Source organism: Protopterus annectens, chromosome 1.part2 (assembly GCF_019279795.1).
Source record: "Protopterus annectens isolate FY-2018-M chromosome 1.part2, PAN1.0, whole genome shotgun sequence".
NCBI lineage: Eukaryota > Metazoa > Chordata > Ceratodontiformes > Protopteridae > Protopterus > Protopterus annectens.
The window spans coordinates 316,802,138-316,829,237 of NC_056727.1; the positions used below are offsets into that span (position 1 = coordinate 316,802,138).

At 45.8% G+C, this 27,100-nt stretch overlaps 1 protein-coding gene across 1 annotated transcript in view; it reads right to left on the bottom strand.

The window, feature by feature from the left end:
- SPTLC3 (serine palmitoyltransferase long chain base subunit 3) overlaps positions 1-27,100 on the bottom strand; it is a 1,995,977-nt gene that overhangs the window by 1,739,521 nt on the left and 229,356 nt on the right. The window lies entirely within an intron of this gene.

Consider the following 27,100-nt stretch of genomic DNA (forward strand, 5'->3'; position numbering starts at 1 on the left):
TGTAAGTAACTCATCTGTGCCTAACTACAACATGCAGTTGCAATGCAGCCCTATCACTGACACCTGTATATGCTGACATACTGACAGTACGGTATGATGTACAGCAGGTATGGATGGATGTGTGTACATAAAGTGGTGATCCACCTGTGTAGATGGATGTTTGCCGGGGACGGCTCACAGGTGTGTCACACGCCATCCTACCATTACATGTGCAAACAGTACGCTATGTTACTGTTACTTGACAGTGGAGACATAAAACCTACACAGCTGTCAGGTGTTACCGACAGTACATCACTTGACACCTGTAGCACTTACATCCTCCCATGTGCATATAGCAGCACAATTGCCGAAGGTAGCGTTGGTACACATAATGCGGCCAATACTGCTGCATGTCTGTCAGACGTATCATCATATAGTAGGTGTATCATTCACAGTACTGCCATGTGTGTTTGCTTGTGTGACCATATATGCCACATATGGTGGGGAATACATCCCAATTGTTACACACCCCTGTACACTGTTGTAGAGATCTGTACATACTGCAGTGTGGAAAGCATGATGTAGGCAGGTGTGGTGTGTGTATCACACACATCAGCTATCCATATGTGTATGACATTTGTGGTCTCCACAGTGTGTGTGTGTATGTAGGTGTGTATGGCTGTCTGGTGCATGGAGTGAGGGTGTATGCTATCATACAGAACACACAGGATCCCTAACACCTCATGGTGATGCAGTCCACTACCCTGTTGATGCCATCGGTCTCAGCTGCACTGGCTACCTGTACATGTTCTTTCTCTGTGTCGCGTTGTGTGGGTTCACAGTACTGTGACGGTGATGACCACATAGGCAAGGGTCCTCACCTCAACACTATGGGGTGTGCGTTATAATGTTGTTGACCCAGTGAGTGTGAGCATGTTCCTGTAATGTGACAGGGTATTACTGCTCCACAGTGAGGCCTCATGCTATCAAGTGGTCTCTAACATTATCATTGGCCAGACCGCTGTGTACAACCCCTGCACCATGTCAACATACCTGTGATGTGACCTGGTATGGATGTCACGTCTCTAGCCACTGTAGCCTATTAAACTGCCCACATGCTTCTGGATCAGTACATGTGTGGACATCTGTGTTATGTTAGACTTTCCAACAGTCAGGCTGAGGCTAAGTATAGCATGCTGATATTGCCATATGTGCCTGTGAGTACTCCACAGTTACACATGGGAGACTGCAAACAGTGCTACCTGTAGGCACATGCAAATAAACCATAAGGAGGGAACCAGGGCATCATTACCAACATGCTGTTACTGTTGTTACCGAGACACATACTGTGAACATATAACAATGCATGCTAAACCTGTACTACATGGTATGTCTGGTGCGTGTCAACAGTACACAACTAATGTAAGATACACGTCACTCACTATTCACACACAACTAATGTAATATACACTTCTCTCACTATTCTTACACAACTAATGTAATATACACTTCTCACTATTCTGTTCACCCTGTGTATCAGACCATTTGTGTATGTCCCTGCACCAATGGTGTGGATGACAGGGATGCGGCACAGGCTTCATCATATGCACAGGGTGATAATGTTTGCCAGGGGCATAGGCTGCACCAATGGATAACATCTTGTGTGTGGATAAGGGCCAGTGATATGATTGGACATGTCTGTTCAGTATGCATGCGGGTGTTGTGGTGCCCTACAGATGTCGTTGCTGTGTGCGTGTGTGTGTGCACACAGTTCTGCCTTTTGTGAGGCCTACATGGGGTATTATCGACAGCTCCAGATTGTACAGACCAGGTTGTACAGCTCACTGTGTCCGGCCACGTGACCTGTGCCTGCCAGGGGTTGCACATGCACTACCAGGCAGAGGTACAGCTTGACTACTGTCCAACGACACATGTCAACTGGAACCGTGCCCCCGCTGGGAATGTCCAGGACCACATCGACGTGGCCTGCTGTGTCCTGGTGTGGACAGCGCAGCACCAGCTGCACTGCTACTGCTACCAGCACTATGGGAGCGAGCATGTGAGGTGGCACGCTCACATTGACCTGCACTAGGTGGTGTAGCTGGCCTATGTCCACATGGCCTACGCCTCATTCCTACCAGATGTTCCAGCACAGACAGCTCACGCTCGCAGATTGCCATGCCACAGTCAAGGATTCCGACCATGTCACCCAATCGCCTGTCCAGAACATCAGCAATCTGCTGTTGAGCATTTGCCAATGCCTGGATGCTGTCATTAAGGGTACGGATAGCAGCCCTCTGCAGCCTCTGCCCTTCTCTGTTCTGCCGTTCAGCACGTGCCTGTGCCGCCATTACAGTCTGGAACATGCATCTGGTGATACCAGCTGTTGCACTCTGTCCTGCAGGTGCATGTCTGCCAGAGGTCCTCCTACGAGCAGCACCGGCCACATGCCTGTGTGGCACATCTGCAGTCATTACACTGACACCATGGTGTGTAGACACACCTTCTGTAGCCACCACACGTTCCTGTTCCATGCTAACAGACGCTGACTGTCCTTCCTCTATGGCCACTGGTGATGCGGTATGTGTTGGCAGCAGAACTGTGTGCGGGGAAGAGGAGGACATAGCTGGGATGGCAACCAGTGGCACAGATTCAGCCCCGGACAACCCTGCCTGTACCACATGCATATGTTCATCACTGCTAGTATCTGTGGGGACACAACATCAGATGGACCGGAGGGTAACGCACCTACATCACCTGTGAATGCAAAGAAAGACTAAATTACAATAGACACACACACAGACACACACACACAGACACACACACACAGACACACCATGCATGTGATTTGACAGATGGCATGCAGCATGCCTGTGATACAGCAGAGGGCATGCAGCTCATGCAGCTCAGACATTAATAGCGTTAGTAAGCATACCTCCGAGTGGTGCACACTACAGCAAGCAGGTGTCATATCAGTAGCCATGCAGTTCACACAATCATGGTAGCATGCATGCATCCCCGTGATACACCATGTGGACCAGAACAGGATAATAGTACACATGGCTGACGTGACCTTGACATGTAATCTGCTGACATGTGCATTAACATGCATACATGTCTGTCGTAATGGGCATCACATTGCGGTGTTTTCTGTATGCCCTACAGATAGAATGCATGTTTAGCAAATGTGCATGAGCATGGAAGGGTAGTGTGGGCCATCTACATTGCTATACAGTGTGAAGTACAGACACTGTGCCACTGCATGGCATCATGAGGCATCTATATTGCTGTACAATGCATAATATGTACACATTGCATAGCCACAACTGCATGCATACCCATGACATAACTGTGGATTGTGACCCACGATGCTGAGGTGTATACACACCAAACCATGCTGTGTCAAGTGACAGGTCACTGGAGGACCTACAGATGACACCCCTGCATAACTACAGGATCTTAGCTGCCTGGCAACCATGTCCACACATAGTGGACATGTCAATTCACCATTTCCCACATGACATTGATGTACCACACACACGAGGTGCACAGCTAACATGTCCTACAGCAGCAAGGGAAATGTACAGTATCTGTGGCCTGATGTGGTATCAATGTCTGTGGAAGCTGTACAGGTGACTACTGTCATGCTATGACACAGTCGTGATGTTCAACAGATCTTATATGGTAGACTTCAGTGACACCTCCACTAGCCGTGCACAGGCTTTTAGGATGTCCAGTGTACCACATCAACTGTATAATCAGTCAACTAAGGCTATAATTGGATCATGTGTGGACACTGTGCAACAGGGTGTATATATATCACATCTACTGTGTGGCTACGTGTCTCTGGCCATCCCCCATGGCCATGTGTGCACATGTGTTGGCCAAATGTGTGTGATGGCCATCTATCTCACATGTCTGTGTTGTCCCATATGACATACACCCATGGATGTCAGGTACGTCAACATCCACAGGGCTATGCAGACAATGGGTTTTATGTTTGGTATGTGGGGTATGGGTCATGGGATAGTGTGACAATATTGCAGCCAGAACACTACATGTATAAGACATGTCAGATGGCACATCACAATGTGTGCACCCAATGCAGGGGCATATAACACAATGGTGACACCTGTGGGCTGCCCATATCACAGCTCACTGTGTGGTACTGTTTGCATACCACACATGTTGTTCAATGCATACTACATATGCCTCCATTGTAGAACACCTCCACCGTTGTATGCACAGCTGACCACACATGTAGCAATGACAATTACTGTGGTTTCATGTCGGTGTATCATTTTGTTTGTATATATTGCACATGGGTGGCCTGTGTGAATGATGGGTGATGCGACCTGTATATAGTGACTGGAGTGAACATCAAATGTGCAACTGTTAACTGGCCACATGGCAAATAGATCTATGCTTTAACATGCCTGATACTGATGACAGTCTCACCTGCAACAGACACATGTCTGTGCGGCACGCCAGAGGTACCTGTATAGGGGTGACACAGCAGTATGAACATTATCCATGACTGTATGACAGCCACAGGGTGCACTGTGCATGTTAACACATTCACCTGTATAATAGCATATAGTATGCACATGTGTGCATACACAGGGTAGCATACTGTAGTATGTAGCATGTGTGTCTACATACCTTGCATATGTTGTTACTTTACATAATGGACAGTGACACATGCAACTAAATGGGATATAATAGCCATATGTGCAGTACTGACTTACCAGGCAACTCCAGGCTCATAGGTTGGGAGACACCCACCTCCACGATGGCAGCTAGTGTGTGTGTGTGTGTGTGTGTGTGTGGATGCTGTTATGAGGGTGTCCCCAGACTGGCCAGTAGCTCCTCGGTGTGTGTGAGTGGGAGCTGGGTTGGTGGCCCACCACCTGTTCCACCTTGTTCCCTGCCGATTGCAGTGGCACGCTGTTTTGCATGTGGTATCAAGTCCTTGCAGTGTCTGCGCACCTGCTGGTAGGTGCGGTTATGGCCACCCACATCATTCACCCGCCTGCGTAGATCCTGCCACAAGTCGTCCCGCTGCTGGGCATGCTGTGGCACATGGCTGAACAACACCTCATAGTTCTCATGGAGGTACGGGATGAGGACATCATCCTCCTGGCGGTTGTACGCTGGAAGGCGTGTACGAGGCATTATCTGTAAGACATAATGATGGTGACAGGTCACAGTTTCAGAGATGTACAGAGATACTGCTTAACATACATTTCTATGACATCTAGTACATCTGCACAGTTATCTTTGCAAATCATCATGACACTGACACGACTGACGTGTTTGTGTCACACACACGTAACACCCATTATGCATTGGATATCATCACCATATATGTGTGTCACATCATTACAGTATTCATACTCCATGTGAATGCTGTCTTGATGTGGGCATGTCTATTTGCCTGCACTGGTGTTCTTACCTATCTGCACATGCCTGGATGCGTCCACGGTAATGCTGTTGACCTTGATGCTGTGTATATGTCACATATCTACACAGACACAGCCTTAATGGACTTGAGCAGTGACAATGCACACATATGCATGGACACCTGTACATGCATGTATTTTGCCATATACATCTACACAGCACTGTACAGCTGTTCAACATCCTGCCACGGATCACCTGTGTTGCACATGTGATAGATATGGGACAATGGCTAGCCGGACGTCATTCGCAGGGATGGTTATCAACCATAGCATGTATGGGCAAGGTTTCCTAGCTGTAACAGACAGCCATTATGCCACCGCGAGGTGCATCAGTGCCACATTACTGATCTGGACAGCTGACACTACATCTACCATGCGGCCATCACACCATGTATGACTGGGATAACATGTGCAGCTTTGATGGACAGGGTTGCATGGTTTGGTGGGAGTATGTCACATGTATGGCACAGGGATCTGTCCAGCATGTGGCGATCCTAGTATTAGGACGGCGGCTATCCATGACGTATGTCTTACAGATCAGGATATGGACATGTAGCATGTCCATCATCATGGTGCAGCAAATGTCTTTATGCAAGGTAGACAGCATGCTGCATAGTGGAGGTGAGGATTGTGAAGGCTGGTATCACCCATCCACGCATAGCCATTACCCCTTAAAAGTGATATGTGATCCAATATTGGTCACCTCAGTGCTGTATATGCCTGTCCAATGATCTCTTTGCCATGGATGGCACCCTGTCATGACATGGGTACCTCGTATGACTACCCAAGGGGCCTGGAGACATCACCAAGGCAGGGAGGTGTACTGCACAGCACCATCCCTTACACAGTGTCCATAATGTTGACCACAGCCTAGGTGGTAGTTAATGGGTACAGGGATGTTCACCTAGCAGTGACAATGCTGATATCATCCATCAGAATGTGCACATATGTCACACACCTCACCCACACAGCCCATTCTGTATGTTGTTCACAACACTGACACAGCTATTCCTCATAGGTCATGGCCATTCACATCCTTACATACACAGATGCCTAACATTTGTATGCGTGGTATGGGCTACAATGAGGGTGGAGTACAACACATTAACCATGTTCTACTGCAGCTGGCACTGGTGTGATATGCACATGTCACTCTGGCACCTTTTGTAGTTGTGAGTCTGTCAACAGGCCACTGGTAGAATATTCCTGTGACATACAAAGGTATTTTTAATCAAACATCCTTACTGTCTTGTACATCTGTACTACTAACATCTACAGGGATAATGGTTTATGGACATGCACACAATACTCAGCAGGGTTATAGTGTGGTGCCACCCATTATGACAGTCGTCACCACTTGTGGGTTGATATTATCCAACACCCTATCTGTATTGTATGGTCATGCTAGGCACTTGTTCAGAACTTGTGAGCATGTCATGAGCTACTGATTAATATAGCACCCATTCCACACCATTTCCCACAGGTACACTGGCTGTCCTAAAATTTCCAGCTTGGCTATGGTACAACAGCTGTTGTACACATTAATGCACACATCCTGTGAGACATGGCTGTATATAAAGGCAAGTCCAACTGTCACGTACCAGTGCTATTGCCTGTCTATATGAAGGATATGTCGTACATATGGCAATAAAGCAATTGTCTCATGTATACATTCAATGCTCACCTCCCAACATACGACACTACAGCCTGTGGGGGATGCGGTTATGCAGCCCTGCTGGGGGTAATGCTGTCACCAACCCTGACTACACCCAACAGTCATGCGAGGATGTGTAACATTTGCAACACACCCCACTCATCACATAGTTTCACATGATCTCCACCACAGGCCACACATATGAGGACAACTTGTGCAGTACCTCTCCATACTCACTGTAGGCACCAGAGGCAGCCCCCATCACGGAACACAACATCACCAACTTATAGTCCACAGACTCATGTGTGCCCATCACATACAGCCAATAGGGTGTTATAACATACACAACACACCAGTCATAGGTGACTCTGTAGGCGGTCACACTGCAGTTCCACACAGCAAGCTACACAAGGCGATAGTCACTTACATCTTGCTGTCGGGTAACTGGTTCTGCAACATAACCTATGCATCCATGCCACACCTCACCAGGTACGATGTGACTGTCATTCTCCATGTTAGTGTGACTGCCCTGAGATGCCACTTCACAGACTACGTGTGCAAGGACATGCAATAGCTCACCAGTCTTGTAGCCCTGAAGGTGTGGGCCTAGCCCTGGGGAGCATTATGCATTCATCCGGACCCGATTCCACTGTACAATGACGGACTGTGTCACTTCAACAGTTGACTATGCTTTTGCTGTCATTCCACAGGCATCTGGTATCTGTCCGCTTTGACTTGACCTGGTCAAACACAATGCTTTGGCACAAATGACCTGCACCTGTCAGCCCTGGGAGTACAGATCACATGTAAGGCTCTTGCTGCTTCTATACTGCCTGTCGTGCACAGTTTCCAATAACAGTCACCAGCAGAATGGGAACTGGCAAGCAAGACATGGGGTCATGTGACACAATGCTTGCATCTTGATCTGTGACACACACAGGCAAGGCACACCTTATAATGCACCAACTCCAATACCTCTGCAGTGACTGGGACCTGCCTCTAGGCTCTGCAGAGCACACCTGCAATGACAGGTTATAGACAGACCATACCTTTTAGGCACGTACCTGGACCGGCACACCCACAGCTAAGGTGTTCCCATATCCCACTATGTTGTACACACATCCTGGCTAGTTACTTAGCACAATGCATCAGAGGTGCTCCACATGCAACTAACTGTGTCCAGAACCGCTATACACATTGTAACAAGCTACAGATTCAACAACATACCCCACGGTTACCAGACCTCATTTGTTGGTGAACTGGACAGTAGGGCTCAGACAGCTACTACTGATGTGTGACTGACACTACCCCACACTTAACTGGGATAGCCACTCATGTACCGACACATCCATGAGTCATGACCTCGGCTGGATCAACCCATACATACCACCTCCAAGACCAACATTAACCTTGACATGAACACTACCAACATGTGACTGGTGTTCCACACCTGGGGTTATCCCCTCATTGGTGGATTCCGAACATATGCTAATCAACCTTGTTAGCCACATCCCGGCACCACACCCTTCACGGCATACACAGTACATGAGTACTACAACACCTACTACAGACGTCTTATGACAGTGGTTGTTAACGTCATGACACCCGTGCAGATGGACAGTGCACATACAAATGCTGAAACATACCCCAGTGCACTTCATTAGCACGTACAGGACTGCGTGAATCATGCTATTCCACACAGAGCCATGATGGTACACACCAGATAACAGACGCCACTCTGGTGGTCAAGTTCCATGGACATAATGTACAACAGGTGGAGGCTGTTGCACAGTGATGTACAATCCCATGGGTGGAGCAGCTCACTGGTCAGCCTCGGTAGGGCCACGGGATCCCTCATCACATACTCCAAGACTAGCTACGTAAACATTACTGTGTCACATTCCGGGGTGTACCACAAGGCATTATGGTGGTATGTCAGTAGTCGATGGCAACACCCACATCTGCTCTCACATACAACAGCCACTCAGGAACATTACAGACCCAGGTGATGTTGGCGACATGCTGGCGGATGGATTCAATGGTAACATTACACCCTCTCACTCACTACAGGGCCACAATCCATGCAGGAACATTGCGGTGTCCCTGCGGTCACACCTACACAGTACTAACCTGCACTCTATGTGTCCTGGGACACTGGCCCCATGTCACCTTCCAAAGTCCCAGGCTGTGATGTCCACAAACCTCTGAACAACATGTCTCCCCACTAGGCCACCATATTCAGCAATAGCCTTGTATCAGACATTGTGGCCCCTGAATGGCACCCAGCAACATTTATCACACTCCACACAGGTGGCACCACAATGCACGAGTGGGACTATAGTCCTACACACCTGCCTGGACTGTTCTGCATGGCTATGGGGCACATCATCAAGGACATCATTCACAGAGACATTGTTGGGCTCCAGTCCTTTGATGCCACCTGGGTTGGACTTGTTAGGGCCAGAGCATGGCCCCTACACCTGGTGGACTCATTTCATACAGTTACCAGGGTAGATGATGGTATGGGAGTCCACACATCCTACATTGTCCTCTCATTGCCTTTCAGCACCGTTCTCAGTTCTGGTATTGACAACATACACATCCACCTGCACATCGTACCCGATGTCTAAGGATGTTATACAATGTGGCTCATGGACAGGACACACACAATGAAGGTAGCATACTATAGTACCTACTGCATTTCAGTTACATTTGGCATACCACAGTCCTCAGTCATTGGGCCCCTCATGTTCAGTATATGCTTCCCTGAGGTACAGGCTAGCACAGAGGGACTTTCCCTGCCTAGCTTTACAAACCCCTGCATACAAAGTGCCATGATTGATCCACCAGCTGATACTGACTCCATCCATACGGGTGTCACTGTGACAGATACCCGATATGAATATCATGGCCTCAAGCTGCATGACACAAGGTGCATGAACATCACCTTTGCATTACACCATTCACCCACTGACTATCACATAGGTGGTAGTCCCCTACATACATGTCACATTGTACATGTTTGTAGTACACACGTATGTCACACCCACTCCTGTGGTTACCGTATTGCCACTGTGGCGTGGATATCCTTCTACGTGGCCACACTTATCTGTACTGGGTGTGTAGCTGGTACATAGGCACCCATTGTACCTCTGAACTCAAGACTTCTACACACATTCAAGGGTACACCACCCCATTTAGGGTGTACCTTACACAACAGCTACAGCTTTACATACCACGCCATGACGTTTATTGAGCTCCGACAGTTAACGTATGTGGCTGAACTACGGACACCATGTCTGTACACATTTGCATACTACATACTCAGGGGTGACCTCTGCTGGACAGACAGGGCACATGTCCACAACAATATTAATGGATATACTCCACATACGCGACATAAGCAAAAGCCACTGTGAGCAACATGCTCATGGATATGTGCACACACGCAACAATGAGTGGGATGTGCTTGAGGGTTACATTCCCAAACCGGACATACACCATGCTTTGGAACATGAGTCCTATGTACATCACACAGGGACACTCAGTAGCACTGTTCATGTGATACTGGGAGACACATGTACGCCAGGGATCACTGCAGTGGCTGTTCTGTGCAGAGGTGCAGGTAACACATGGCTCTGCTGTTCACAGGACACTACCCTAGAGAGGTGCCACTGGTGTGAACACTGTAGTTGTGATTACACATAGACTTGCCAGACTGCATAGTACCCCACTATGAACCTGTGAAGCTATTACATGTCCTTTGTGCATGGTTACTTGGTAGCCCTTCCATTTAGATTAGCTATCATGCTATTGCAATGTCCCGTGCCTACAAGCCATATGTATGCTGTTATTTTACATGCCAATAGACGATACCTTTGGTATGCATGATATGCCTGTTATGCTGTGTAGAATATCTGACATATCTACCTACAATACTATACATTGCACATATTTCACATAGTATCCCATAATGCAAAGCATACTTGCACAGCAGGACCACCTTAGACATGTCATTGTCGTTATATGCCCATACACATGCCTACTGTGACAGTATATCAACATATACTATCCCCTGCTATGGCATGTACTTGTTGGACATACCCTACCACTGACGGCGGGTTGTATGGAATTGTTCTGTTTAAAGCCCTCATGTAGCATCCCTTGTGGTGTCTGTGATGTGTACTTTGTGGCCCACTGCTGGACGCACAGTTTCTACATGCGTTAGTATGCTCAGCAAGACATCACTACATAAATACCTTTTCCCACTTTATGCATTGCGGACACTTTTAATTAATGCAAACCAGGCTATACATACAATAAATAATTAATAAAAAACATGCTATACATAAACTTACATACCGAGTGTTCTACATACCTTGTTATCGTTACGGACCTTCGTCTCGCTCTCTCTCACACTGCTTAAACAGGTATTTTGTATGAGCATACGGTTTGAATGTCTGGCAAGTCATCCTTATATACGTCGATACCTGTAACATGCGGTTTCCTCCCGCCAATTGGTGTTCCTGAATGACTAATTACTTGCATATCAGCTGTGCAGCTACTCCATTCGCCAATTACGTGGCAACAGTGGGGTATAACTGAATTCTCCACTTGGGCGTTGCCCATTTGCCCTACCTTTGGGGAGACGGCCTGTACTGCGTTTTGTTATGTGTAATTGCAACTACTATGCATAGAGACAATTATACTTTGGATTCATGTCCCCCGTGGATTGTGTGTGACAGCTAGAGTATGTGGTTCAACATGTGGGTGTACCCGTCATCCCAACGTCTGATAACGGACTATTGCAAACAAAACCTGTAACATCGTCATTTGTTCCATTATATAACGGCTGCAATTATGCATGGCGCCTTTAATTGTCTCTCTCACAAGGTATGTTGACGGTTCTGCAGATGTAATTGACTGACTGGATATTTGTGCTGTTCTTACAATCTGTATTGCTATAGTTTCTAGTGTGGGGGATGTTGGTGGGTGTACATAGCATATACAGCTTTGTGGGGCTTGCATTTCTACATATTCCATATATATGTGTGTGTGTGTGGACTCCGTCCCTAATTAAAGAGCTATCAGTTAGTAGACTTATGTTACGGGATTGTACATTGGGCAGTTGTTAATTGGTTTCTATATAGTACTCAGGTGAGGTTGATACATCCATACCTCCGGAATTGCAGCGATATGTAAAGGGATATGTCTAAATGACAGCTATCCCGTGTATTTCTGTCCCAGATATTTGCAGTCATTGCAGTTGTGTTGGTAACAGAACCTCTTTGCCATGGGTTGCCACCTTTTCATATGGCCATTGTTGGACACTTGCGGGACGCACAGCGGTGTTTACAGGCCAACACATAGCCACGGTCAGTACACAGGTTAGCACATACTTTTATCCTCAATACATACCTATTGTGGGACTTTGGCTACTTATCATATTGCATGTAACATTTACGTTTCTTACATACAGGCATAACTATTTAATGCAACTATTACATTATATATGTGACATATTAATGTCCTACAATCCTGGACATTTGCCCTTTGTAATGTTTTATGTCAGGACACACCTGCCCAGGGAGGGGCTGTCCCTCCTAATGTGGGACAGGTGGTAACCGTATGCCTACGGCTAGCTATACCCACACCTACTGTAATGATCTACCTCCGAGTTGGCACTAACAGACACATGATGCGGACACACACACACACATTATAGTCACACAGAGACGCACACGGCACCCTCAACACACACATACACAGACTACGGCACTTGCAAACACAGTTGAACACCGTACCTACGTGGACCGCAACACCGGCAGTGGTAACTAAATGTCCCTTCATATCATCATACTATTACTCGCGTTTGTACCGTTCCGGTACGGTGTACTTTCGGTCTTTCAGCCTCGTGGTTACGCATGTCGGTATGTTACACATTCCATAGTTGGCGGTATCCTATTTATTTGCACCTCCAAGGTGTTATGAATGTCGTTGACCTATCTATATATATTTGCAGATATCGCTGAATCCATACATATCAACATATATCACTCTATCGCCCTTTCTATCTGTATTATATATATATGTATATATGTGTATATATATATATATATATATATATATATATATATATATATATATATTTATATATACATATATATATATATCTGACGGGGAAAGTGACAAGCAAGCTACACCTTTCATTGTGTACTTGTTGGTGTATACGGTTTCCTGGACTCCGCACGTTTGTCTCTGTACCTCTCACATTACACACCTGCCATAGGTTAGGGTTACCAGCTGTCCCACTCTGCGAGGGACAGTCCCTCTTTGGGCAGTTGTGTCCTGCAAAATATTTGTAAACATGGCAAATGTCCTGAGATTTTTAGAACGTACTTATTTCCTATAGTTTATGTAATAGCTGCATAAAACAGTTATTCTGTATCTGAACCACCTATATGTTCTAGAAACAGAATAAGTAAGTAAACATTACAAGAATGAGCTTTTATCTAGGCAAAACAGTGAAGTTCTGAATTTCGTACTGGTCGGGTGTATGCGTCGGCCTGCAGACATCTGACGTATGTCCCACATTGGTCATTTGAAGAGGTGGCAACCCTACCATACGTACATCTTGGCTAGCAATAGTGTTAGGTGATTCTATACATGATTGTGTGTTCTACTCCTGGCAGTGGTCGTTTTACCCTTCAGAGCAGGCGCTAATAGTACAGGGGTGAATAATGCTGGTTTCACCTGTTCTGGACATCACTGACCGTGATCTGTGCGATATTCGGAGAAGCTTATCCCTGTTTCACGCATATCCATATAGTCATATTTAAACATCGCTTACCAGCAGTGGGCAATGCATATTCCCACTAACGTGTGCTACACATATGATCTGATGACCTGCATCCGACATGCATTACTCGTGCCTTCGGGATTACATTACATCCCTTGCAGGATGTGGGACCGGGAACATGCATGACTGTCACTGCATTTAACACATGGCCATCTGGGATTTGTACACGTGTTATGCCGTTAGTTTACATATTGATGAGTCCAGTTAATGGTATGTCCATTTGATGTTTACTGGATGTGCTCCGGCATTGGGTATGTATATCACAGTGAGCCACACACGATACTGTGCTACACCTTCAAACAACCGTAGGTGAAGCATGCTGGGGTGATGAATACCTGTTATGGGTACACCCCATGCCTTGACACAACATCCATGATTATATTATGTGGCGCCCCTCATTAACACAGCAGGGACTCCGTGCTGAGTGTGTGCAGCGTGCTGAGTGTGTGCAGAACAGTGCTTACACACATGTGCTCCCACAATTGCCTCTGCTCCACTAAGCGACAGTTGGTTACTCGATGTTGTGGCAACAGCGTACACTGTTTGCCCCGTTTGGTGTATGGCCTCTGACAATCAGCCGTGTACCTACCGTTGTACCTGGGAACCTATACACAGAGCACCACCATATGCTGATAGGCGCATGTACTGTTCAGGTGTCGACATTTCATGTTCCAATAGCTGTTGTGTGTACAATGTTTGAGGGCTGCCTATGTAGGATTCACACAGTGGGCCACCTATACATTACAATTTACAGGTGGTCATGTTTGTGTGCCATCCATTTTACTGTGTGTGCAGGTGGATTGGTATGTCAGTCCGTAGGGGCCTACACTGTCAGAGTATGTGCTATACGTTCCCTCTTTGCCAAGGCGTAGGCATATTGGGCATGCCTCCGTCTGCCTACTGGGGCTGGCACAGTGTGTTCATGGTCTGAATCCCTCTGTGCCTGTGATGGCCTTGGCAATTGGGGTGGGCTATGGGGGCCTTCACCATTTTGTCCCTGCTGCAGCTGTTTCCGCAGGATCATATTATGTAGCATGGCACATACTATGACGATGTGGGCACACGTGCCTGGAGAGTACTGCAAGGCTCCACCAGATGTGTCCAAGCACCAGAACCGTGATTTCAGCATCCCGAACACACGCTCTATGATGATTCTGGTTTGTGCGTGTGCCTCATTATGGCGTTCTTGCATGGGTGTGTGTGCATTTCTGATGGGAGTCATCATCCACGGCTCCAGCGCATAGCCAGCATCCCCCACAAGGTGGCCATGTGGGATGTCCCCCCTGACAAATACCTGATACAGCTGTGAGGCATGCCAGATATGGGAGTCATGGTAGCTTCCAGGGCTGCCAGCACACACATCCATGACAATGCCCTGGGCATTGCACACGACCTGGCAGTTGGAGTGGAATCCCTTGCGGTTTATGTAGAGCCTACCATGCTCACCGGGTGGTGACTTGATTTGTATGTGCGTGCAGTCTATCGCACCCAGTACCTCCGGGTAGTGTGCCACACGGTGGAAGTGACGCATATTGCTGGCCAACTCCTCCTGAGTTTGGGGGGAAGTATATATGCTCAATGGCATGTGGTAACATGGCATCCAGGAACTGGTGTAGTACCCTGGATGCTGATGCCTGTGAGATCCCCATTATATCTCCAGTTGGCCTTTGAACGGTACCTGTGGCTAGTATTCACAAGCTTACACATACCTTCGTGTCCACTGGGATGGGTTCCCCTCTGTTGTTTCTGGTTCTCAGGCGTGGCCGGCACAGCTCCTTTACTTGCTGTAAGATGTCCCTGTCCACCCTGTAACGCTCTACTATCTCCAGATCATGTAGCCCCTGATAGGTTACCCTTGGTATGAACACTCTTCTCCTCCTCCAGGGCCTGCGGTGGTTGTCGGCATCATCCTCCACAACACCGTCAGTCTCTAACACATGCTGATCAATCACAGCTATGGCAGCTCCCAACATGTACATTTTAAAAGTTCCCCGTGTGTTTACACCTATGGTGCAGTGTTTGGGAATACACAGGTGTGTGTAGGGTGCTTTCACACTTTATACTATTGTGCTGTGAACACCAATGATGTCATAGGGTGTGTATGTACGATCATAGCTACAGGGTATCTTATGTGTTTTACTACCAGAACTACTATTGTGGTGCCTTTGGTGCTGAATTACATATGGCTGCCGTGGATTACCTCTCGACCTTCCCTTTACATTTCTGCACGTTCCACCTACCAATTTCTGGCATGCATCCAGCAGCCTGCTTTCATTTGTACTTTCCTAGACCTGGCGTATCTTGCGTAATGTGTGCTATTGCCGGTCTACTGTCGGTTTGCTTTGCTCTGCTATGACAGATCTCCTATCTTTGCAATCCAATGCCTCCCCTCCTTTCTTTGCATTCCAATGCCTCCCCTATCCTGTTTTGCAGGTTTCTGCAAGCAGACTTGTCAGCCGCCGTTGATTGGCCGCCGTGAGTTGATTGGTGTTGATTGCTCATTAGTATTCCAATTACCCTACTTCAGCATTTCCTTCTTTTCTTCCCCTGACATTCCTGTTTGTGCTATTGTTTGTGGCGCGTGCATCCACTTACTGGGTTTGGGGCACATTTTCATCCCTGTACACATGCGCTTTTGGGCACCATGTGTGCTCTCAGCTAAATGATTCTATACCTTCCTCCCTACCCCTGTCCTGCAGCTTTGCTTAGCAACAGCCAGGCCAGATTTGCACTGCTCCAATGTGCTTACTGCTACGGTGGCACACCCCTCTGCTGATGTCATGCATCTCCTCTGAGCCACTCCTCGGTGTTATAGCACTGCGCCGTATGGTACAACCTTCATCCGGCGGGACATTTGCGATTCAGTATCATCTGCCTCATTTGCATGGCATTGACTATTAATTCATAGTTACCGTGCCGAACACTGTCGCAGGCCCTTAGCAACCCTTGCACCTTGGTTGTGGTGTTCCATGCCTGCCATTGTGTATTATGGTGTAAACCTGATTTGTATTACATTGCGATTTTATGACATTTTTATATAATTTCTTTATGTTCCAGTTTGCACACACATGCCCTGCGGTTGTACTGTGCGTTACTGTGGACATGACATTAAATGTTGTTTTTTAGGTGTTGTGCATCTTTTCTTATGCCATTGGCTGTGTATTTCACCATTGGCATATGTTAACTTTGTAATACATGAGTCTGGTCCGCTTCCATAGCTCCGATGTTCTGTTTGGGAAAATGTGAACCGTGTTTTTTGGTTTACATTTCTGTGGGCTTACGCTACACCTGCACCACTTCATGAATCACTATCTGCCTTCATTTGCATGGTGCGACACTGCACATGGGGTGATTAGCATACAAATGCCGAGGGCTGCGCAGTTCTGGCATACACCGGTAGTGCACGTGGTATTGGATCGTACCTGAATCGCTCGACTGCCATATTTGGCGTTATTCCACCTACGCTATGCCTGCGCCTGGTGCAAGCTTCATGAATCCCGGGGAATAGCAGCATATCTATGATTAGACTGAATTATTACACAGTTTGTACATTGCACTTTACAGTCCTTCAGTGTGTAGATGAGCCACCTTAGTATTGCACTTAGTTATTGCACATCCATAAAATAAGCCCCTTGATAGGCTAGTTATGTAACAGACATCATGGTTAATTTTTCCAAAGAGTTAAACAGTCTAACGAAGAGCGGAAATAAACTGTTTTTTAGTGTGGTGGTCTTACAATGCAGGCTTCTGTATTTCCTGCCAGAGGATAGGCGAGTGTACAGACCATTGGCAGGATGTGTTGGATCGCTGGAAATCTTTTTAGCCCTGTCTATGCACCGGCATTTGTGTAGATCTTCCAGAGGAGTAAGGGAGGTGCCAATGATTCTTTCTGCTGACCTTACAACTCTGAGAGCCTGCCGATCCTGATTATTACAGCTCCCATACCAGACTGCAATGCTGTTGGTCAGGACACCATCAATGGTGCCCCTATAAAAGGTCTGAAGTATGGAGCTTGGTAATTTTGCCTTCCTAAGTTCCTTAGAACGTGTAAGCATTGCTGAGCTTTTTTGACTGTGCTGGATACATGGACTGACCAGGATAAGTTCTCCGTGAGATGAGGACCCAAGATCTTTGTACTCTTGACCCTTTTCACTGTCATCCCTTTCATCACTAGAGTTTTTTGTGGTACTTAAGATCTTCTGAAATCAACAATCAACTCCTTTGTCTTGCTGACATTCAGTGCTAGATTGTTGCTTCCACACCAGACCAGTAATTGAGCAATCTCATTCCTGTAGGCCTCCTCCTCTCAGTCTTTGACAAGGCCTATAACAGTGGTGTCATCCGCGAATTTGACGATCCTATTCGTCTCATGTGTGGCCATGCAGTCATGTGCCAGCAGAGTGAAAAGGAGAGGGCTTAAGACACATCCCTGTGGTACTCCTGTGTTCAGGATACTTCCGGAGCTGTTGTCTCCCACACAAACCTTTTGAGGCCTTTCAGTAAGGAAGCTCAGAATCCAATTGCATAAATGAGAGTCTATGTCCAGTTGAAGTAGCTTCGATATCAGATTCTGACGGATGACAGTGTTGAAGGTAGAACTGAAATCGATGAATAGCAGTCTTGCATAGCAGTTTTTGCCTTCTAAGTGGGTCAGTATTTCATGGAGATCTAGTGAGATGGCATCCCCTGTACTGTGGTTTGTCCTGTATGTGAACTGCCGTGTGTCCAGTGACACAGGTAAGACTGAGGCTATATGATACTTGACCACCCTCGCCAGGCACTTCATTACCGAAGTTAAAGCAACTGGTCGCTAGTCATTCAGAGTTGTTGGCTGTGGTTTCTTGGGTAGAGGAATGATAGTTATCTCCTTAAAGCATTTCAGAGCACTGGCTAGATGGAGTGAAGTGTTGAAGATGTCAGTGAGTAGTGGAGCCAGTTCTGTCGCACATTCCCTTAGTACCCTGTCCATGATATTGTCAGGGCCAGCTGCTTTCCTCGGGTTGACACGTTTAAGGGTTCTGGTGACATCGATTGTATTGAAGCTCAGCACCGCTGCATCCTTGTCTTCAGGGATTCTGCATGCTGTTGTTTTGTTGTCAGCATCAAACCTACTGAAGAATTTGTTCAGTTGGTTCAGAAACTCGATGTTATCATCACATGAAGCTGATGTACGCTTGATGTCGGTGATAGTTTAAATTCCTTTCCATAGTTGCCTGGTATTCTTCTGGTCCCTGAAGTGACTTTGGATTTTTCTGCCATAGGATCTTTTCGCCTCTTTGATACCTTTGTTCAGTTTGGCTCTGGCCATACATAAAGATTCCATATCTTGGGATTTGAAAGCTGCATTGCTTACTTTCAAGATCTCATACACCTCACTAGTTAGCCAAGGTTTTTGATTTGCCCATATGGTGATGAGTTTGGTGTTTGTTACATCCTCCACATACTTAGAAATGTAAGCTGTGACTGACTCAGTGTGTGTGTTCAAGTCAACATGGTTGTTTGTCACAGCAGCCTCTCTAAACACTGACCAGTCTGTACAGTCAAAGCAGTCTTGCAGAGCTGAGATTGCTCCCTCAGGCCAGATCCTTATTTGTTTTCTAGTCGGTGTACTGGTTTTCAGTATGGATTTATAAGCTGGAGCCAGCATGATGGCTAGGTGGTCACAGCACCCTAGATGTGGATAAGGTTTTGCTTTATATGCACCTTTGATGTTAGTGTATACTTTATCCAGTACATTTACCCACCTTGTGTCAAACTTTATATGCTGGTGGTAGTGGGGTCATACAGTCTTTAGGTTAACCTGATTGAAGTCTCCTGCAATTACTACTGCATGCTCTGGATTTCTGTTTTACAGGTCACTTATAGACTGATATAATGTTGACAGAGCATCACTGATATTTGCATCAGGTGGAATGCAGACTGCTGTGATGCACATTCCATTGAACTCTCTTGGCAGAGAGAAGGGCCTACATTTTAGTGACAGAATTTCAATGTTTTCTGAGCAGAAGGTGGTGGTCACTACACAGTTGCTGCACCAGTTGTTACTAACATGTATACACAACTCCCCCTCCTCTGGACTTGCCACATAGTGACTGAATTCTGTCTGCTCTGAATAAAGTCATGCCCTCTACATTTACTGTGCTATCACTGGTATTTTGGTTTAACCATGTTTCAGTAAACACAAATAAATTGATGTTTCTCACTTGTTTTGTAATGAGAGTTCCAGTCTTAAGTGATCCATCCTATTTTCAAGTGAGCGTACATTGGCTAGTAGTATGAAGGGCAGTGCAGGCCTGTGAGGGTTTACCTTCAATCTGACTGAAATTCCTGCTCTGGTGCCTCTTTTCCTCAACCTGGAAAGTACAGTTTTGTACCTACCATAAATGTAGATGTTCGAAGATCCACATTGCTGCAGTCATAACCTGTGGTAGTCGTCCTGTCCTCGGTCGGTTACCACCCAGTATTAGGGCTGCGTCCGTCATGGTCGCATCTGACGCCAGTACGTACCCGCATATAAAAAAAGATGACATACCGACGCGTCATCCTCAGTCTTTCTCAGCCCCAGATGTCAGAAGGCCTAAAAAGAAAGGCCATAAAAAAAAACAAAAAACCTCAAAACCCACAAACAAACAAAAACAACAACCCAAACCTCAAACTACAGAGGGGAAGGAGGAGGGGGAGGAGGAAGGGGATGACTGCAACATCTTGGATCTTGTACATCTACATTTATACAAATATGTAAACTGTGCTGCAGTCATAACTGCAGTCATAACCTGTGGGTAGAATCCAAAGGCAAAAGTAAAAAGGGGTAAAAGCAAAATTGGCAAAATGAATGCTGCAAACTAAATAGTATGTAAGACTGCAGTAGCAAAGGAACCCCAATTTGATGGTAATGCTTAGAAAAAAGTGCACTGAACTGTGTGCACTGCTCTCCAAATGCTTTAGTAAATATCTTTAGTAGCTACACCCAGCAAAAAAAATAGCTAGTGAAGTAGGCCCTAGTGGAATGAGAAGAATCTCCTTACCTCTCCTTACCATGATGAGAATAACAAAAAGCAATAAAAAGCAATACAATAGCCAATCCACTTAGAAATAGTTTGTTTTTGAAACAATAAAAAAAATAACTAAATAAACAACTGTGAAGACTGTCTGAACTCCTCCTGTGAACTCATGAGTGTACCAACTGCCTGTGAATATCCAAAGTGTGCAAAATTTTCTCCCCTTATTTTGAAGTAGGAAATTTTGAAAAGCAATAGAAATGAATAGATTGAATAGAGGCCACATTTTAAGGGTTTTAAGGTAACCACTTTCAGAGATACCCTATCCTTATGAAAATTCAGATTAGAGTTCATCTGCCCTTAGGAGCCAGGCCAACGATAATTAGAGCTTGCGATTGGCCGCAAAAGCAGTCTTCCAAGACAAAAACTTCAACTCAGATGTAGCTGAAGAAAAAAGGAGGACTCAAATGTAGCTCCAAGTTCAAAAGGGAGGAAAAGGTAGTTTTCCCAGGAGGGAGTAATGGGTCCTGCTTATCTTTTGCTGCTCTAAGAAGGGATTGTAAGGACATGCCCCTCTAATAATGGTGTGTCACAGTCATAGTGAGAGAAATGGCTGCAGCATGAACTTTTTAAGAGAGAGAGGATAAACCATCTAATAATTCTTCTGTATAATTAGGTGAAAAAACTCAAAAATTAGAGATTGAACCAAAAAGCTCTTTGCTTGCCCCAAATAAAAAAAAATCTCCATTTTATCATATAAACTCTTGTTGTCCTAGGCCTTCCCTTCCAAAAAAACATTCAAAACTTGTGGAAGCTCTGTACACACCCATTCAGAACAGAATAAGCTGCGGCCCACCAGGATCTTACTGAGACCTGCCCGAGGAAAAGATGACCGCCTGGGACAAAGGGGAATTGAGGAGGCAAGGAAAAGGCAGAGGCTAACAAGGTCACTCCTCAGCAGCAGCCTGCAGTGCCGTGCAGTGGAGGCCTTGGGCAGGAGGGTGGCTTGTCTTGTCTGACCTTCAAGAGGGCTGAGGGGTGGAAGGAGGAGGGAGCAGGCATGGAATCGACAGCAATGGAGGCTTGAAGCACATGAGCCCAAACTGCAAAAGCAGTTGATGACAAAAACTGAACTGCAGATGATTTGGTTTCCACAACACTTAGTGGAAACAGAAACATCTTGGAGCCTGTTAACCATACTCATTAATCGTGCAAAACTTTAAAGTCCAACTTCTACAATACATGAGGATCCAACTTCCACTCGTGGTGCTCTGCAATGGTCTGCTGTCACAAAGATTCTGCCTGGAGTTCTTCAAAACAAACTGAAAGCTGAGCTCACCGAAGAAGGGGCTTGCCTGCAAAGAGATCTGAATTGGTTTGCCCTCCCACAAAATCATAGTTTGCCTGCAAAGATGAACTGTTTGTTGGATTCCTTGACAGATGTGAATCAACACTGTTCCTGCCTGAACTAATGTGGACTTTCCCTCTGATCAATATGGAACCAGAAACATGCAAATTTCAATTGAATCCTCTCCTTCCCTTTCTGTGCCAATGAAGCCATGGCAGGCCTGCTTCTGGCACTGTCTTTTCCATGAAGGTGTGCTCCCTGGTTGTCCTCTGGCCAGTGGTCGGCTTCCTGAGGACATTGCTTCTTATTGACATCTTTAGCTCCCAAGTTCAATGGTGATGAATGACATTGAGAGGTGGCCATTTTTGCTCCATTGAGTGCATCTTGGCAGTGGTGTCATAGTATATTAGGATTGGCAGTTTGGCATTGGGAAATCCAGAGATTGAGCACACCATGCTGTGCTGCATTGAAGCAGTTGGGAATGCAGTGAACCTTGAGACAGATGTGTAAGGTTTGTTTGCTTGAAGGAAGGGTCAAAAGACACAGCAGAAAGGTAAAAGTAGCCAGCAAGTCCCAGTGCTGTTTTCCTGGGATGGGACAGAATAATCAGGGTCTGAGACTGTACTTCTTCATTTTAAACCAGATACCATTTAGGACTTGAGGAGATAAAGCTCTATTGTGTTTTGTGGAACTGAATTTATGCTTGCACATAATCAGGCATACTACACTGCTTGTTTCAAATTGTGATTGTTTTCAGGCTAGCTCACCCAAAGAAGGATATCAAAATATTATAGTTGGGTGAAGTAGCTGGGGCAAAGGGCCAGAAAGAAGCCATGTGAACTGAACACCCTGGAGGAAAGTTCATAAGCCAGGGAAATGATAATGTGATGAACTGATAAAAGAAACCGATCCCTTGGAATCTCCCAGAGAGCTTGCCCAAAGACCCAGAAGATACAGACCTTTGAGATCCAGAGTTACCATCCAGTGATCTTGTTGAGGATAGATAAACGCCTGATTGGCGAAAATTGTTCCATGTGTTTTGGATGTGTTATCATCAATTGAAAATCAATAGATAAATCCAAAGCCTACCTGAAAGTTTGTGTTTCTTTGGTACAAGAAACAGCCTCGAATAAAAGGGAGGCCCACTTCTGACAGAGGGACTGCTGAGGAGCCCCCCTTTGAAAAAAGAAAATGAAAGGAATTGTCTGGGAGTGCCTTTGAACTAGATTCTGTCATATGCCAAACCTGTATTTTGAGGTGGGGAAATAAAATGTTTAGTTGCCCCTGCCAAATGCCCCAGTTTGGAGCTGCCAGTGCCCAGGAAGGAGCAGCCTGGTGGTGAAAAACTTGATGTTGCTTCCCTGGCCAGACAACAGGCCCCTGCCTCTACTGGCTGCTGCCTGAAAGGCCCCTTCCTGGGCCTGAAAGAACCCTGGCCCTGCCCCTGCCTGGTAGATCCCTGTGCCAATGCCCTGCAGAACATAAGGGCTGCCCCTCTGAGGCCTACCAGACAAAGTTCCTAAAACCTTTTAGATCTGGCTTTCTGCTAAAAGTAGGGAAGCAGTCTTGTAAACCTTTAGGGACTAAACCTAGAGATCCTTACCCAGTCTGTACATCTGAAAAAGATTTTAAACCACAGGAGAAGACTCCAAATTCTCTTTAAGGTTCTGGCTGCACCTGATGTCGAGCTTTAACATGCCAAGATGTTCTGACACCTGATGTATGCCGAAGCACTAGCAACTGGAATGCAATGACAAGTGGCCACTCTGCAACAGGCATGAACCAAACTGCTCAGAACCATTACTCTGCAATGCAGAAATCCTTACCCTCTGCAGTAATTCCCAAATTGTTAAGCAAAAGTGCAAAACTGAGTGTTAGAGCCTGTATGAGTAAGGAGATTATTTAAGTAACTCTATGCCCACCCACCTGCATACCTAAGGTTTATTCTATCCTGTTTCCTTATATACACTGGGAAGCACCTTACCAAATTTACCCTTGTTTTATCCAAAGTAATACCCTCTTTCTGGCACTCCTTAATGCCTTACAGAAGCCCTTGGTTCCCTTAGCTCCTGGAGTGACCCTTATGGCTTATACAGATATTTCTGAAGATCTGGCATTATTCGAGAAAGGCTGAACAAAGGAAGAACAGGAGGGAAGTCCGAGTGGGGGAATCCCTCTGGAAAACAAAAATACAAGCTCCAAAACAAATGGCCAAGCCATGGGCCGAATTGGTAAAATCTGCCCTCATAGAAATCCTCTGCTGAAAACCAAAAATCCTGAAATCCCTGATTAAAAGGGAATCCTCTCATCAGTAATCTGAAGGAGGAAAAAAATCTGAGGAGAAAAATCCGAAGACTTGAAACTTTCTGAATGCTCTGAGCCTGCAGAGGAAAATCCTGAATGCTCCAATCACTGAAGAGTCTTTTCTGAGGCTCTGAAGTCATCAACTTCTGTTTCTGAAACAGAAAAAAAAAGGTATATTATCTGAGGGCAGAACTAGACTTTGTTAAGGATGGACACTCTTGCAGAGAAAGGAGGGCTAACCCCTTAGAGCAAACAGAACCTGACCAACCAGGTATGACACCAGAGGAAGAACAGAGCGGCCTGGCCTTTGGAAGGTACCTTATCACTTGGACCCAGAACCCTGAACCTTATCCCCAAAAGAACCAGCCTTGACCTCAGCTGAGACCTCCCTGGACCCGACTCCTGAGAGGTGACATCTTTGCAAATGGGGGGCGTCCGACCCCGAGCTTCTATTTTTCCTGACTTCCAGATTCCACCGCCAGTTTCTAAAAGAACGGGTCGCCTGATGGGAGACTCATCCTCTGCAAGACTTGACACGATTTTTCCTGCGTAGATAGATCGGAACGGAGGCCGAGATTCCAACGTCGTATTCTGGCTACATTCAGACTCAAAACAACAAAATAGAGCGTAGGGTTTGGTTTAATCAGTCCTTTTATACATTGCACAAAATACACCACCCGGCTTTTCCGCGCTGTTAAAGGCAACAAAGGACCCATAAAATATTATATAATCCCGCACTTAATCGCAACTTTTTCGGCGAAATCAATGATTCACTTTTTTCCCAAAAACAGAATTAACTGAGGCAAGAAATGCGCTGTTATTCCCAAACCATTGGGCAACCAAGACTACGCCGAGTCCGAAACGGTATTAGGCATACCGCGAACTACGAACGCCACTTCTGAACGCTAATTTTCGCTTCGAGACGGGATACTTTGGACTGGAGCCTACCGAGCAGGTCATGCGGCAACCAGTGATGGATGACAGCTCATCTTTTCCTTTTTTTTGTGACTATCAGTTGCCATGACAGTGTGATCTGCTCGAAGTTTGCATTCATCTCCATGTTCCAGCAAAATCCTTAGCTGTAGTAGTTCTTGAAGTATGTTTGAGCTTACATGCCTCACTGTAAGAAGCAGATCAAACCCACTGCATAATGAGAATGCAGATCCCATTTTTAACAGATTCTCAGCACTGTAACTTAACCTAACCAGGTTTCATTCCTCTTTAACTGCTTTTCTTGATGTTTCTGGTAAAAAGGAAGACAAAAGAAGCATTTTCCTGATGAGATCTGAAGCAGCTGCTGCCATCAGGGGACCACCCCTCCCTTATTTTTTAACAGAAAAAGTGTGTATGTATATATATATATATATATATATATATATATATATATACATATATATATATATAGAGAGAGAGAGAGACAGAGAGAGCAAGAAGCATTATAAGGTAATGGATATACCAAAGATCTATACAGAGCCAAAAATATGAAGGTTTATCACAATCATCTCCTAAGCACCAAGAGATTTGTCCTATGCTTGTGGTGGCAAACAAGATCTGGGGTATTTCAGTTAACACCAGGGATTATGGGCGAAAGGAGGACCTGAGCTCCAGATCCAAAAGCTTGAAAGTGGTCAAAGTCAGGTCCAACAGAAATCAGAGACCCATACTTTGATGAATGGATGTAAAAGACAACATCAGAAATTCCTATTTTTCCTCTCTTTCTGTGCCACTTCATATCTTCTTAATTTAACAGGGACTTATAACTGGTCATTGTGTTCATTAATATGGCTACTGATAATGATCTGATTATGCAAACCAGATATCTCAGTAGCAAGCACATCAATTTAAGAGTCATTGGACTTTTATGATATAGCAAAATGCAAAAAATAAATGGTAATGGCAAACAGTGCCTCCAACCAGCAGTCAATTCGTAAAAGTAGAAAAAGGAGGCACCAGATCACGGCTGCAAATAACATAAAACACTTTTTAATCCAAAGACAAATAACAGGTGAGCGCTTTTGTGGACTAAGCCACTTCATCAGACAATGTAAATGTAATGAAAATCTCTTCAGGTTATATACCACAGTTCAATTAATTATTCTAATGTATAACCCTCCCTGGGCGGCCACAGTGGTGCAGTGGTTAGCATTGCTGCCTCACAGCTAGAGGTTCTCCGGTTTGATTCTCAGCTGGGGTGCCTTCTGTGCGGAGTCAGCATGTCCTCCCTGTGGTCGCGTGGATTTCCTCTGGGTGCTCCGGTTTCCTCCCACATCCCAAAGACATGCAGTAGGTGAACTGGACACTCTAAATTGGCCCTAGGTGTGAGTGTGTGCATGTGTGTGCTTTTTGTGTAAGGTTGGGCGCCAGGCTGGCAACTCGACACCGTAAAACTCCACTGCCAATCATAAGCAGACAGATGATCTGCTGTGGCGACCCCTAATCGGAAAAAAAGCCAAAAGAAGAAGAAGAAGAAGAAGATAACCCTTCCCTCCTACCTTA